The 14,692-nt window shown below is 50.6% G+C and overlaps 1 protein-coding gene across 1 annotated transcript in view; it reads left to right on the top strand.

Annotated features, from left to right (window-relative positions):
• Positions 1-270: 270 nt before the first annotated feature.
• The window catches only part of LOC115636443 (claudin-4-like), a 32,175-nt gene continuing 17,753 nt past the window's right edge, over positions 271-14,692 (top strand). The window contains exons 1-2 of the mRNA XM_030536548.1: positions 271-337; positions 4,693-4,778. The gene's annotated coding sequence lies outside the window, so the exon portion shown is untranslated. The remainder of the gene's footprint in view (positions 338-4,692; positions 4,779-14,692) is intronic.

Below are 14,692 nucleotides of genomic sequence, written 5' to 3' on the forward strand. Positions count from 1 at the left end.
ATAACAGCCCCTCCTCCCAACAGCCCCTCTGCCCCCCCCTCACTGCCTAGCTCCCCCACGAGCTCTACCCCCGCACTGCCCGCCCCTCTGCCCCCGCCTAGCTCCTCCGCCCTGCCTGCCTCCCCGGCGCCGCAACCCCCCCGTCTGGCCAGTTCCCGCAGCCCCGCTCACGGGGGCCGGTCGGGGTCGCTCTGCTCGGCGGCCCCTCCCCGCCTCTCCTGGGCGCCCAATCCCGGCCGCGGAGGCCGCTCCCCCCGCTCCCCTCCCAGCCGCACCTGTGGCCGGGAGCCGCTAGCCCGCAGCCGCCGCCCGGAGCGCTCCGCGGACCCGGGTCCCGGTGAGTGACCGGAGCCCGGCCAGCTGGGGTGCCCGCCTGGGGCCTCGGTGCCCTATGGGGGGATATGGAGGGGCTGGCTGTCCCATCTGGGACCTTGGTGCCCCATGTGGGGATGGGGATAGGGAGCGGCTGGCTGTCCCATCTGGGACCTTGGTGCCCCATGTGGGGATGGGGATAGGGAGCGGCTGGCTGTCCCATCTGGGACCTTGGTGCCCCATGTGGGGATGGGGATATGGAGGGGCTGGCTGTCCCATCTGGGACCTTGGTGCCCCATGTGGGGATAGGGAGGGGCTGGCTGTCCCATCTGGGACCTTGGTGCCCCATATGGGGATAGGGAGGGGCTGGCTGTCCTGCCTGGGACCTCGGTGCCCCATGGGGGGATGGGGAGTAGTTGTCTGTCCCATCTGGGACCTCGTTGCCCCATAGGGGGGATATGGAGTGGCTGGCTGTCCCACCTGGGACCTCGGTGCCCCATAGGGAGGCTAGGGAGTGGCTGGCTGTCCCACCTGGGACCTCAGTGCCCCATGTGGGGATGGGGATAGGGAGGGGCTGGCTGTCCCTCCTGGGACCTTGGTGCCCCATGGGGGGATAAGAAGGGGCTGGCTCTCCAGTCTGGGACTCCCCCTCACATGGCTGTTGCAGTCCCTTGTCCCAAACTCCTGAACTGCTCTTTGCCACGTTGTTGGCTCTGTCCTGTTTGGGGTTGTGTTGCTTAGCTGCACAGCTGGCCCTGTCACCGGCAGTCCTGGGCGAGCAGGGACACAGCTTGTTTTCCAGCTGTTGTTATATGCAGTCAACGATAGTATTTATCTGGTGCTATCCGATGGACCCCCTCTGCCCAGGGCCCTGTGATGGGTAGTGGGAAGCTGTGTCAAACCCACCCATGGGAAGGACAGAGAAGCCTAAAAGTCACTGGGCAAAGGTGTTCAAAATGAGTGTCTACGTAGGCATCCACATCTCTGCATGACCCCCCGATATGCGTGGTTTGACCCAGCTCCGCTCCAAGACTGTCCCTTGACATGAGTGGGAATCACACCAGTTCCTTGAACTCACTTTCATCTCCTGTCTCTCTAGGATTTTATACTATGCACATTGTCATGGGAACCGAGTGCCTGGGGCTGAGGATAGGGATCAGCCCCATGGAGGGTGGGAAGGCAAATTAATGCATGACTGGAAAGCACCCAGAGATCCTGGGATGGAAGGTGTCGGCATTAATTCATTAGTATAATTGTTATATGGGGAAAGAGGAACAATGAGTCAGTTAGGGCCTGAAGGGAAAGGAGGAGAATGACATAATGGAGGCAGAGGGCTAGATTCACAAAGGGATTTAGGCACATAACTGCCACTTTAGGCACCAAAGTCTAAAATTCAGATCCTCAGACAGCTGATCAGCTGATGTCTAGGTCTCTCTCAGTACAGCCCCTTAGATCTCTGCCGGAGGCTGTCCGCTCAGGTCCTAGATCCTCAAGCCAGGTGTTCCCCTGCTTATCATGCCTGCCTGGCCCAATCACATGGGCTGCCTGCCAGGCCCCCTGTGAAACAACCAAAGGGGAGATGGCCATGCCCCCATAGACTCAAGTGATCAGTGGGTAGAGCATTCACACAGGACATGGGGAGCCCAGTGCAAGTAAACTCAGGGGTCCCCACCCCAAGCACTGAGCTACAGAGTCATGCTCACCTCAGTCTCTTTTTGATCCAGTGAATCTGTAAGTATTTTAAACACAGCGAAACAGCTCCAGCTGGACAGAATGAGAGGTTACTCTGCCTGGCAGTTTAGGCACTCCCAGGGTAGATAGGCGAGCTGCTCCCAATCAGGTTGAGTGGGGATTTGAACTTGCGTCTCCTGTATTCTGGGTAAATGCTGTGACACGGGGAGAGTGGAAGGGGGAATGCTGCCTCCTCCTTAGTTTTTCCTGAAAAAAGGCTGACCTGGTTCAGCCCTAGACTCACAGCTGCCTAACTCCCCAGCATTTCCTGCTGGCTCACTTAGCTTTTGTGAATCCCTTTCTTAGTGGCTCACTTTCCCCAGGCAGAGTATAGGGAGCCTGGGAGCCTACCTCGGGTTTTCAAATTCCAGTGGGTACAGAGGGCCTAGACATCAAGTGCTGCAATGCGGAGCGGAATCTCCATGTGAATCTAGCCCAGAATCTCCAAGGAACGGTTTGGGAGCTGCCACCATGAATGTGGCTGAGAGAGAAGGCCTGCCTTTCTGACTCCCCGTGTGCCATGGGGAAGGGTGGGCTGGGCCAGGCTTCACGTTAGCAGGAGGTTCCGCAGCAACAGCCCCCTGGCATGGTGCTGGAGGCAGAGGTTAGACTGGAGAAAGGTCAGACCAGTCAGACTACAGTCACCTCCTGGGGTGGGGTCTGTTCCCATGCACCCTCCCCGTTCCCCAAAGGGCAAAGCACTGGGATAAATAGCCTGGGCAGAATCTGCTCCCGACTTCACATGGACCCAGGCAACAGGGGCTCAGGAGTCACGATCACAATGTTTGCGAGCAGCAGAGCAGTGCCACGTGACTCCCATCCCATGGAAGCTGCACCATGGCAAGGCTTGAGCAGGGCTGAGCTCCTCTCACTGTGGTGTAAAGGAGAGGGAAGGAGGTCTGAGGATCACCCCCGCCACCCAAGCTGCTAGAATGTTTTCCCCCTAACTATAGGCCCCTCAGTCTGACGTCCAGCCCAGGCAAAATAATGGATTGATTGATACGGGACTTGGTTCACAGAGAATTAAAGTAAGGTAATATAGTTCATGTCAATCAGCACAGGCTTATGGAAAATAATACATAGTGATATACCTAACTCATAGAGCTGAAAGGGACCTTGAAAGGTCATCAAGTCCAGTCTTCTGCCTTTACTAGCAGAACCAAGTACTGTTTCTGAGAGGTTTTTGTTTTGTTTTGTTTTTGCCCCACATCTCTAAATGGTCCCTTCAGGGGTTGAACTCACAACCCTGGGTTTAGCAGACCAATGCTCAAACCACTGAGCTGACCCTCCTTCTTTTGTCAGAATCATTTGATATCTTCTCTTGTTGAGATTACAAGTTTGGTTGCTAAAGGGAATTGTGTTGATGTAATAGACTGAGACGTCTGTATGGCATTTGACACAGTACTGCATGCCATTTTGAGTATTAAATTAGAACAATATAAAATTAACATGACACACATTAAATAGATTTAAAGCTGCCTAACTGTTGGTTGAAAAAAGTAATTGTAAATGGGGAATCGCCATTGAGCAGGTGTGCTTCTAGCGGGAGTCCACAGGGACCGGTTCTTGGCCCTAGGCTATTAAACATTTTTATCAATGACCTGGAAGAGAACAGAAAGTCATCACTGATGAAGTTTGCAGATGACACGATTGGGGGGAGTGGTCAGTAATGAAGAGGTCAGTGATACAGAGAGATCAGGATCGGTTGGTAAACTGGGTGCAAGCAAACAAATGTAAAGGTACCCATGGAGGAACAAAGAATGCAGGCCATACCTACAGGATGGGGGCTGTGTGACGAAGTGGGAACGTTCATAATGTTTTCTCTGAATACTGTGTAGGTCCCTCAGTTTCCCCTATGCAGTTCTTAAGTATCTAGGTGGTGGGATAAGGGCGTGTGATTGTTGCAGAGCCTGAGAGGGCAAGTGTGATGGTGTCTGCACAGAAAATGGCCGACACCCTGTCTCCTAGCAACTGATGGCCTGGGCCCCTCCTCTGCAAAGGTGCCAGCTGAAGATGTTGGAGAACAAAGAGATCAGGTGACCTCCTGGCCCAAGAAAGAGACAAAGGCCACAGGAGGGTCTGGGGGGGTGTTCAGTTCAGAGCTGGCTGGGAAGATGGGGGGAGAGCCCCAGGGCTGGGGTCTAAGCTCCCTGTCCCCCAAGATGGATCTGACTGAGAGGTCCTGTTGTCTGTACCTACAAGCCCTGCTTGGGACTGTGTTCCTGTCGTCTAATAAACATTTTGTTTTACTGGCTGGCTGAGAGTCATGGTCAATTGCAGTAAGTAGGAGGTGCAGAGCCCTGACTCCCCCACCCTCCGTGACAGGCTGTATTGTGGGAGCAGCGACTCTGAAAAGCATGTGGGGGTCGTGGTGGATAATCTACTGAACATGAGCTTGCAGTGTGATGCTGTGGCCAAAAGGGCTAATGCAGGGGAATCTTGATTAGGAGTCGAGAGGTTATTTTACCTCTGTATCTGGCAGTGGTGCGACCACTGCTGGAATCCTTTGTCCAGTTCTTGTGCCCACAATGCAGGAAGAATGTTGCTACATTGGAAAGGGTCCAGGAAGAACCACAAGAATTATTAAAGGATTTGAAAATGTGCCTCTGGGCAGGGGCTGTAAACACTTCCTGTCTGATTGTGTTTCAGGAGCTGGGCTGCTAGATCCTCTCCCATCCAGAACACACAGATGCTCTGTTGTTGAGTATCTCATGAGGGCCCTTCTTCAACAGCAGGTAAATCAGCTCTTGGCATCAATGGCAGCTCCTGTCTTGGCGAGGAGAGCAGGCGGGGTAGGATGCAAAAAACAACAGACTGCCTGTCTGCCATCTTGCACTAGGGTGTGTGTACGTGAGCCAGGGACCCCTCCCCGGAGCTCTGCAATTTGTGCTGTGCAACAGCAGGAGGCCAGTGCCTGCTTCCCCAGAGGGCCCCTTGAGCTGCCTCTGTAGGGGAAGGTTTGCTGAACTGAGAGGGGTGTTGGGAAGGAAACTTTCCCTGCTGTTCAGAACTCTCCTGGGGACCCTGCACAAGGGCTACATTGCAAAGCAAGGGAGGCTCAGGCCTCTGACTGCTAGATGCAGAAGGACAGTACCGAGGGCGTTCCTGTAGCACTAGCATGCTCCAGGCCAAGGGCCCACGCCAACCACAGTGCTCCATGCCAGAGGCCGATACGGCTGGAGCACACCACGCCAGTGGCCCTCTCCATTACTGAGAGACAGAAAGCGCGGGCATATGTAATGCACATTGGTGACACGCTTTAACTTGCCAGTTCCTTCTCCAGATTTCTCACTGTTCTTTGGATCTGTATTCCTTAGCTAAAGTACAAACTGGAGAATGTATATAACTCTTTGAGGATTATTTGCTTTAAAAGGTGTGGTGGCTAATAAGAAATTACAAAAAGCAGAAGTCAGATGGTTGGCTGATAATATTTACAATGTCAAAATGGAATTTAACTTGAAAAATTACAATTGTCAAGAGACAATGAATCAGTTAAGGTCTTATCATAACCTTGTTACAAAGATAACATTTGTCCTAGTTCTGTACTAGTCTGGTGCAAGTGAGTGTGGTTCCAGCACAGAATTATGGATCCTTAATTACAGCTCCGTATTTACTTCCCATCAAGATTATATCCCAGTGGAATTATGGAACTGCTCTTGTCAGTTTCACCTAACAATTTTATGGCAGGATTTAGAATTTTAGACAAATGACTTCGTTATCAAAGAATGTTAGTTTTCAGTTCAGAATGACCTTGCCCATGACTCAGAGCAATACTTTGCCACTTACCCATGCACAAGACTGTCATACACTAAGCCCAAACTGTAATATGCATGTCATAATTATGAAGCTGTTCTAATTTCTCTGGAATTTCACCAGTGCTGCAGGTTCTTATGCCACTTTAACCAAAGGTTCAAATAATGGTCAAATCATTTTTATTGGGTTTTTTTTTTTTGTAATTTTTCTTGTTTGTTTCTTCATAAAAAGATGAATTACTCACAGCAATAGTGGGAAAATCTTTAGTTTATAAGCCAATTCAAAGTGTCTTCTTCTTTTTGTCTAATTCTCTTGAAAGCTGTGTAATTTTTAGGTTGACGTCTTTAAAACACTCAGGATTTGACACAGTAACTTTTGCTGTAATGAAGCCCAGCTTTCAATTACATCATTATTAGGCTGAGCTAGAGTGATGAGTTTCTCTTGTCCTAGCACTCTCAACTGACATAATGACTCAGCATGACTTGTAAATGACTAAGACTAAACTTGTTAGTGAAATACAAGTGCACATACATTTGAGACATTCAGAGGGTTTTAATAAAGGTACATACTTTCTGAGAAGCAGTTAGCCTAACATGACCAAGTCGTCACATGAATAAAAGTTGTTCTGCTACTTATCAGTTGGAACTGGTATGAATGTGGGTTCTCCAGCTTAGCTTCACTGTTGCAATGACCGGTTCTTGAGTTAGATCAGAGTTCATTCAGGTGAGTCACTCAAGGCGTTAGGATAGTTGGAGTCTTACTCTTTTCTGAATTTTGCAGAGGTCTCCCCAGATAGGACTTTAAAAGACAGAGGGGCCACATTCAGAAAGGAACTTATGGCATTGCAACACGGAATTCTTAGGTATCCCGCTGCCTAGTGGGATTCTGAGCCCTGATTTAAGCTAACGGCTCCATGATACTGTGTGTGGGGAGAGCCAGGTATGTAAGACGGGTTCTCAGAAGCTTGCAGAGTGGGGAGCTGCCTAAGACGGCTAATAGGAAATGCTGAGGAGAGGGGCAGGGCTTAGCTCTCAGATTCATAAAGGTACTTAGGTACCTAGCTCCCATTGATCCCGGGCTGTCAGGCCAGAGGCCTATTTTTTTATTAGGATTCCCAGTCTGGCAGTCCCTCCTTTGCCTGATTTTGAGCAAGGCCATGAATGCAGCTCTCCCAGGCAAGTGCCCCAACTGCCAGGCTCTTGACTATTCTGGCACGTGTCTCTGTTAATCTGACTTGTTGAAGCTGTTCCATTTCCTATAACTATTGAAATATTCATTGACCCAGAGCGAGTGTGTGAGTGATTCTGTAGCCCAGTGCACTCACTTGGGATGTGGGAGAGTCAGGTTCAAGTCCCTGCTCCAAATCAGGAAGAGGAGGGATTTAAACAGGGTGTGCCCTAAATTGCTGGGCTACTGGCTGTCCTGGGAGTGCGTGCACACATGTGAGCCTGAAGAACGACCAGTTTGCCTGCCCCTGGCAGTTTTGTGCAGGGCCTGATCCTGTAGGCATGGTCTGAGAACACCTAGCAGATTGAGTTCTGCTGTGGAGGCGGGTGAGGAATATTTCATCTGAGCAGCCAGTTGATGTGTCAGCATGAGCAAGGGCTCAAAGCAGCGTGTTAGCTGTGGGGTGGCATCAGTATTTAGGCATCTTTGCCCATGTCCACCAACAGATAGTGAGTGAGGTGTGGTGAGGTTAGGCAGTAGGTCAGTGGAGGTTTTGAGGATGCCAGTGGCATCTGAATGTTGGATTGAGCCCCTAGTGGGGCAGTTAGGCGCCAAAGTATCCTTAGTTGTTACCCAACAGAGGGCACACTTGCTGGCCAGGTGACGACAGTCCCGTTAACAGTCTCTCTTGTCCAGATGTTTCAACTTCAGGTAGTGACATATTGAACAAAACTTCGTTTTCATTCATGCCTCTGGGGAAAGCTTGAAATGTCAAACCAGAAGATGAGTTTTGTCCCCTCTCTTCATTCTCCTTTATGGCTTCTTGCCACTTTGTCTCTGGATAATTCCAGTTTCTTTGTGCAAAATATTTTGTGCCATATCAGTTTGTATAGTACATGTTGGGCCATCCGCTGAATACCCACTGGCTCATCTCCAGTCAGTAACTTGCTTCCGCAGGTTACCTTCCCTGGGCCCCTCTGTGGTGAGCTCCTTTGGCCAACTCTTCATGGCTCCAGCCTACTTCCGCAAGTTACCTCCCCTGGGCCCCTCTGTGGTGAGCTCCTTTGGCCAACTCTTCATGGCTCCAGCCTACTTCCGCAAGGTACCTTCCCTGGGCCCCTCTGTGGTGAGCTCCTTTGGCCAACTCTTCATGGCTCCAGCCTACTTCCGCAAGTTACCTCCCCTGGGCCCCTCTGTGGAGAGCTCCTTTGGCCAACTCTTCATGGCTCCAGCCTACTTCCGCAAGGTACCTTCCCTGGGCCCCTCTGTGGTGAGCTCCTTTGGCCAACTCTTCATGGCTCCAGCCTACTTCCGCAAGTTACCTCCCCTGGGCCCCTCTGTGGTGAGCTCCTTTGGCCAACTCTTCATGGCTCCAGCCTACTTCCGCAAGTTACCTCCCCTGGGCCCCTCTGTGGTGAGCTCCTTTGGCCAACTCTTCATGGCTCCAGCCTACTTCCGCAAGGTACCTTCCCTGGGCCCTGTAGTGAGCTCCTTTGGCCAGCTCTATGCAATTGCATGCTCTTTCCATTAGCACTCTTTGCTGTCTGCAGACATGTCCATTTTGAAGTCAGTATTTCTGGAAAGTCTCCTCACACTCCTGGATGGCTCTGTCCTGCAGCAATGTCAAGTCATTTGACTCATTTGCTTGGTCATCACCAGCAGGAGAGAGCAATTAATGAAATAGCACAAAACAGCTGTATGCATCTCTGTACCAGTCCTGGATTAGTCCCTGAACCTCAGTAATAAGGTTAGTAGGAGCCCCACATGCAATAGACTCTCAGTGCAACTGCCAGTCATACAGCTTCAGCATGACACGGGGCTGTGTCAGCTCCTTTAATGCAAAATCAATGCCTTGTGAGATGTAGTTTTGTTAAAATTAGTTCTCTTTTTTGTAGATGGCTGGTGTGTGTGCCAGGGTCTGCGCAGGCCCTTTCTTCAGGGCACCCTTTATGGGTTGCGCTGACAGGTAACCCCCAAACAAAGCAGCACAGCACAGATCCAATCACTACCTTTACCTAGGCCCAGCAGCTTCTTTGCCTGACTCTCCTGCTCCTGGGCACTCTTCCCCTGGCCTTGCAGCCCATCTGCTGGGGCCGTGGGAGCCCCAGGACCCAGCCTGCTTCCTGCAGCTCCCCTTCTCACACTGAGCCCTTCAGGGCCTAGATCCACACAGGTATTGTCGTGCCTGACAGTTAGGTGTCCTACCGCCTAGCAGCATTCCCAGCTGGGAGTTAGGTACCAGGCCCGGATCCCCAGTAGGACTGGAGCGTTGCAAAACTCAGCATTTCGGCATTTAGAAGATCACAGGAACAAACCACTGTGCCCCACTGTGATGCAGTAGGGGCTGTCTGCATGGGGGATGGGAGAGCAGGAGAGGACTTTAGGGGATGGACAATACCTGAGCCTGTAACCTCAGCTAGGCAAGAGGGGTGTGAGGTCAACACTTTTGCCCGGGAAGCTAGACAAAGGAAGGGGCCGGCAGGAGGGCGTTTAGTTTTCAGTTTGGTTTTGGGGCTGGGGGGGGGGGAGGGCTGGAATTCAGGGTATCCTAAGCTGGGATCCAAGCATCCTGAAACTCCAGAAGGACTCAATTGAGGGGTCCTGACTGTGCCTGCAAGCTCTGCTGTAACCTACGTTCCTGTTGTCCAATAAACCTTCTATTTTACTGGCTGGCTGAGAGTCACTGTGGGTCCCAGGAAGAGGGGTGCCGGACCAGACTCCCCCACACTCCGTGACACCCACAAAGCCTGGGTTAGGCACCTCAGAATGCAAGTCACCAAAGCCAGCACGCTGGACGAGGAACTGCCAGTGTTAGCCAATGGGAGATGGTGATGAGATGGATGTTTCCTAAGCCCCGCTCCTACCTCGGAGTTTGGTACCATACTCCAGGCTGCAGGGAGGCGCCTATCTCTACTTGTGATCCACAGCTGAGAACCCCTCCTTTGGAGTCTGGTAGCGTAGGTGTCTATGGGTATGTCAAGGCTGTAATAAAACACCCATGGCACCGAGTCTCAGCTGACTTGGGGTCACAGGGCTTGGGTTGCAGAGCTAAAAATTGCAGTGCAGACATTTGGACCCAGGCTGGAGCCTGGGCTCCGAGACTCTTCCCCCCGCCAGGGCTTCAGAACCTGGTCTCCAGCCAGAGCCAACACCTCTCTACTGCTATTTTATAGCCCCAGAGCCCAAGCCCTGCGGGCCCAAGTCAGCTGCGGTCATGCCATGGGGCTTTTATTGCAGTGTTGACGTTCACGCAGTCATTCCTTGTCAGAATGAGTTAGGCACCTGCCTCAAGAAAGAGCCACCTGCCTAGTAACTTTTCACCCAGTGAATAGAGCACTCAGCTAGGATGTGGGAGACCCAGGTTCAAGTCCCCTTTTGCAAGAGAGGAGAAAGGATTTGAACAGGACTCCCAGGAGTGGGTGCTAACCACAGGGCTATGGGCTAGTCTGCTGGTGAAGCTGCTCCAGTTTGGATAAATAATTCAAGAGTCATTGGAGCAGAAGGACTGGACCTGGGCCTCCCACAGAGGCTGCCTGGCCTACAGGCTCAGTCTCTCTCTATGACAGTATTTATCCAAAGTGGAACAGCTCCCACAGAAGAGATTGAGGGGCCCTTTTCCTTCAGTCAAAGCACCCTGTAGGCCAGTGATTACTGCATTCCTTTTGGGAGGTGAGAGACCCCTGTTCAAATCCTTCCCGCTCCCCCTAGCAGAGGGGGGATTGAACCTGAGTCTCTCACATCCTAGGTGAGGGCTCTAACCACTAGGCTAAAGCTTATAAGGTAGGCACCCGCTAGAGTCTGCATGGGACCTGATTTGGCAGGCAGCCTCTGAGCATGGATGTGGGATGAGCTCCATGGATGCGACGTATGGAGGAGCGCCTCTCTTCTCCTGCTCTGTGGATCGCGCTGGGGCTTGGGCAGGAGAGCAATGTCCAAACAGTGTACGGGTCTAGAGGCAGACACGTCGGCGCTTAGGGATTTGGCATTTGTGGATCTAGGTCCTGGGGCTTTCAGGTGCTTAAAGCGTTAGGCAGCTTCTTAGCCAGGGTTTTGAGGATCCAAAAATTGGGTTTAGGCACCTAAAGTGTCAGTTGGGCACCTAATTCCCGTTGTGGGTCCAATTGTGGGTGCCTAGCTTGGGGCTGCAAATTCCACTGGGTGGCAGGGCACCGAGGAGTTAGGCACCACCACACCTTCGTTCCTGGCCTATTATACCGTAGAATAACGTATCCCAGTGGTGCTGGGGGGGCTGCCGCTCCCCTGGCATGAAATAGTAATAACAAACACCAAACACATGGTTTCCGTTATCAGCACCCCCACTATAAAAATTGTTCCAGCCTCCCCGGTGTATCCAAGATATAGTTTGATCTATTATAGCTCTAGTACAAATGAGTTGGTCCTGCTCTGAGCAGGGGGGTTGGACTAGATGCGCTCCTGAGGTCTCTTCCAACCCTGATATTCTATGATTCTATAAGCATAAAGCATCTAAAATAGAAGAGGAGGTAAAAGAGGAAATTACTTCACAACCTTGCAAGAGTTTGTGGTTCAGCCTGGCTAGTCAGCTGTTATTCATGCTGCATCCTCAGTGTGACACAAACAGCACCTGCTGTTTGACATGTTCAAAGGCTTAGGCCTGAGTTAGGATTCTTGCCTGTGTGGCTGTCTATAGCATCATTGTTATTAACAAGCTCCATCATTTTTTCATCACTATGCCCAAAAATCATAACTGTGAAGATGGCAGGTCAGATCCGTCATATTTTTGCTACTAGAGAGGCGCTGTGCTGGAGGGTTGTGGGGAAGCGGGGGACATACTCGTGCATGTGGTGGTTGTGTGTGTCCCAGAATTAGAAGGTTTTGGGAGGAGATTATTAAAGAGATTCATCTTATGACAAAATGCTTCCTAGAGATCCCCTGAACTGCTGACTTAATGATCCAGTAAAGGAGCTATATTTTGAACGGAACGACAAATTAATTTCTTTTTTATTGTTAGCTGCAAGATTTTTGTAGCTCTTAGGAGCCTCCGCTGCTCCTGTTTTGTTGTCTTGTTTTATAATGAAAATAAGATCACAGTTTTTTTAAATATGGAGCTAAAAAATGTGTAACCCACACACCTCCTGGGTGTGGTGCTCTGTCCTCTCTAGTGGCGCTGAGAGAGAGATTAATGAGTCTGCTTCAGCCTTAGCTAAGGCCCCTGGTGGCTTTTAGCTTATGTGGTAGAGGCTCATGTAATAAGCTCCAGAGGTTCCAGGTCTGGTCCTGACTAGTGGGGTCTGTCAATGTTACAAATTCAGACCTTTTATTTTAACTGGGAACACACATTTTTTTCTGATTCAGGACCAGGAGCTAGGACAAAGCTGGGGTTCAGGGTCAGTGCCGGTTTTACTCCCTGAGAGAGAGGTAAAATAAATAAAATAAAATAAAATATACCTATCTCACAGAGCTGGAAGGGATTTTAAAAGATCATTGAGTCCAGCCCCCTGCCTTCACTAGCAGGACCAAGTGCTGATTTTGCCCCAGATCCCTAAGCGGACCCCTCAAGGATTGACCTCACAACCCTGGGCTTAGCAGGCCAATGCTCAAACCACTGAGCTACCCCCTGCCCTGTTTGGAGAGTGGCAGTTAAGCACCCGAGTCCACCTTGAGACTCCCACCCCTAGCATAAAATAGTGAGTTTGTGGTCTAGGGGCAGGAACTAGGACTCACCAAACAGCCATTACATGGGAACAAGGTTTAACAATGCTGAGCAGGGCAGGATTCAGGCTCTGTACTCATTAGCAGTGTCCTGAGGCCATCAGTTCCCCCATGAGCACTTATCTTCATGAATGAGACTGTTTTCAGGAAAAGTAAGTTCTGACCTGTTTGGATCTCACACAGGCCCCATCTCCCCTTTCCAGACAAACAAGTAAAATCTCCCACACGCTGCCATCCTTCTCAAACAGTCTACAATGAAGTGTCCCACCCTATTCTTAAAGTACAGCTCCCATTAACCACAATACAAAACACTAACAATGCAACAGCAAAATGTGTATTAAGATAACATCCAAATTCACTTCTAAGTAAAGAAGTGTTACACTAATCCAACAATTTCTGCAGGTTTCTTTGTGCATATTTTTTCAGCACTATATGGGATATCCAGAGTTTGAACATCTAACTTTCAGTTCTACAACCCAGCTTCTACCTCACTTAGAGAAGCACCTGATGGGCCAGAAGAGTGTGCTGTTAGCATGTATGTGAGCCAGGGGGTGCCCACAGTGGTCTCCTGGCTATAGTGAGTGTAGCCGCCTGCATGGAACTTGTCTGCGTGCACATGGCTAGAGTGCCAGTTGCAGCAGCTCTCTAAATAGTTCTCTTAAGAAAGAGCGAGGTTAGTTTTACAAGCATGGCGTCCTCCCATGTTATTACCAAGCAGGCAGTACGCGGCCCAGACAACATAGTCAATTGCAGCACTGCCTTTGTCTGGGTCATCTGGCTGACTGACCCCTAACTGTCTGTATGTACAAGCAGAAGCCTTTATTGCTTGAGCTGTCTTAGCGTGGAAGCAGTTGCATTCATAAACCTCTTTATGTCATCTAGTCACTAGGGGTTGACACAGAGCCAGACTGGATTAATATGGGTTACAGAAACTGCTGTACTGCTATAGACCTTCTGAGTGGCAAAATGAATGTGCTTGCTTCATCTGTTGTGTTAGAGGCCTGGGTTCTGTTCCAAGCTGTATCTGATGTGACCTTTTCTCAGGTACCGTATCTGTTAAACACATAGGTGATAGTTGTCCCCAAGACACAGTGCGATGCCTAATAAGGGTAGCGAAGTGTCCAGCAATATTAACAGCCATCAGTAAATGACTAGAACTCATACTCTCTGGGCTTATATTATTGTGAATTTTCCACTTGGCTACTAAAGAGGGTGATATGCCTTTGCTCTGCTTATAAGAGTTCCTCTTGATAGTCTGTGCCTGCTGCTCCTGAGTCCCTAAATGCATGTCAGTCATCTGTATCCAGGTGGTGACGTAAGGGGAGCATCAGGAGAACTGTGGCTGTGGAAGGATCACAGTGGAGGTGACAATAATCATGGTGATTTAACTGTTGGGCTTTTGTTTGGTTGTCTAGATAAGTCTCTGGTCTCCATGCTGTCACACTGCCCTAGCCTTGGGCCTTGAGGAGAAGCTGGAGCACACAGTTTGTTCCTTGGGGTCTCCTCCCACACTGCAGGATCCCCATTCCTCACAAGGATACTCTTCTGTTTTCCTGCAGCATCTGTGATCCCCATTGCTCGCTAGGCTGAATTCAGGGAGCTGGGGGCACTGGGTCCTTTTGTTCTGCCATTCCCAGACAGTCCCTCCTGGATGGTGAGATGCAGGGGCATGGGGGAGGTTCTTCTCAGTGGGTAGGCTCTGATTTCTGGATGAGATACTTGGCATGAGTGGCCACTGGCTGCATGCCTGGGCTGGTGTCGTGCTGGTCTCTGGGAAGGACCAAGGGTTCAGGACTCTGCTCCTGGCGTTCTCCCAGGAATTGCCCATTTTTCACTCTCTGGGTCTGGGCAGTGGTCATGGCTGCCTCGAAACCACAGCGATGGGTGTGCAGAAATGCCTAGATAGCTAGAGGGGTTTGTCTGGGGATGGATAGAGATTTACGGGCAAGAGAGACCATTTCTCCATTGTCTTCTATCCTCCCAAGTACCTGTGACTTCTCCATTGCCAGCTGGTGGCTCTGCAGGGCTGTGAAGCTTG

This window comes from Gopherus evgoodei, chromosome 17 (assembly GCF_007399415.2).
Source record: "Gopherus evgoodei ecotype Sinaloan lineage chromosome 17, rGopEvg1_v1.p, whole genome shotgun sequence".
NCBI lineage: Eukaryota > Metazoa > Chordata > Testudines > Testudinidae > Gopherus > Gopherus evgoodei.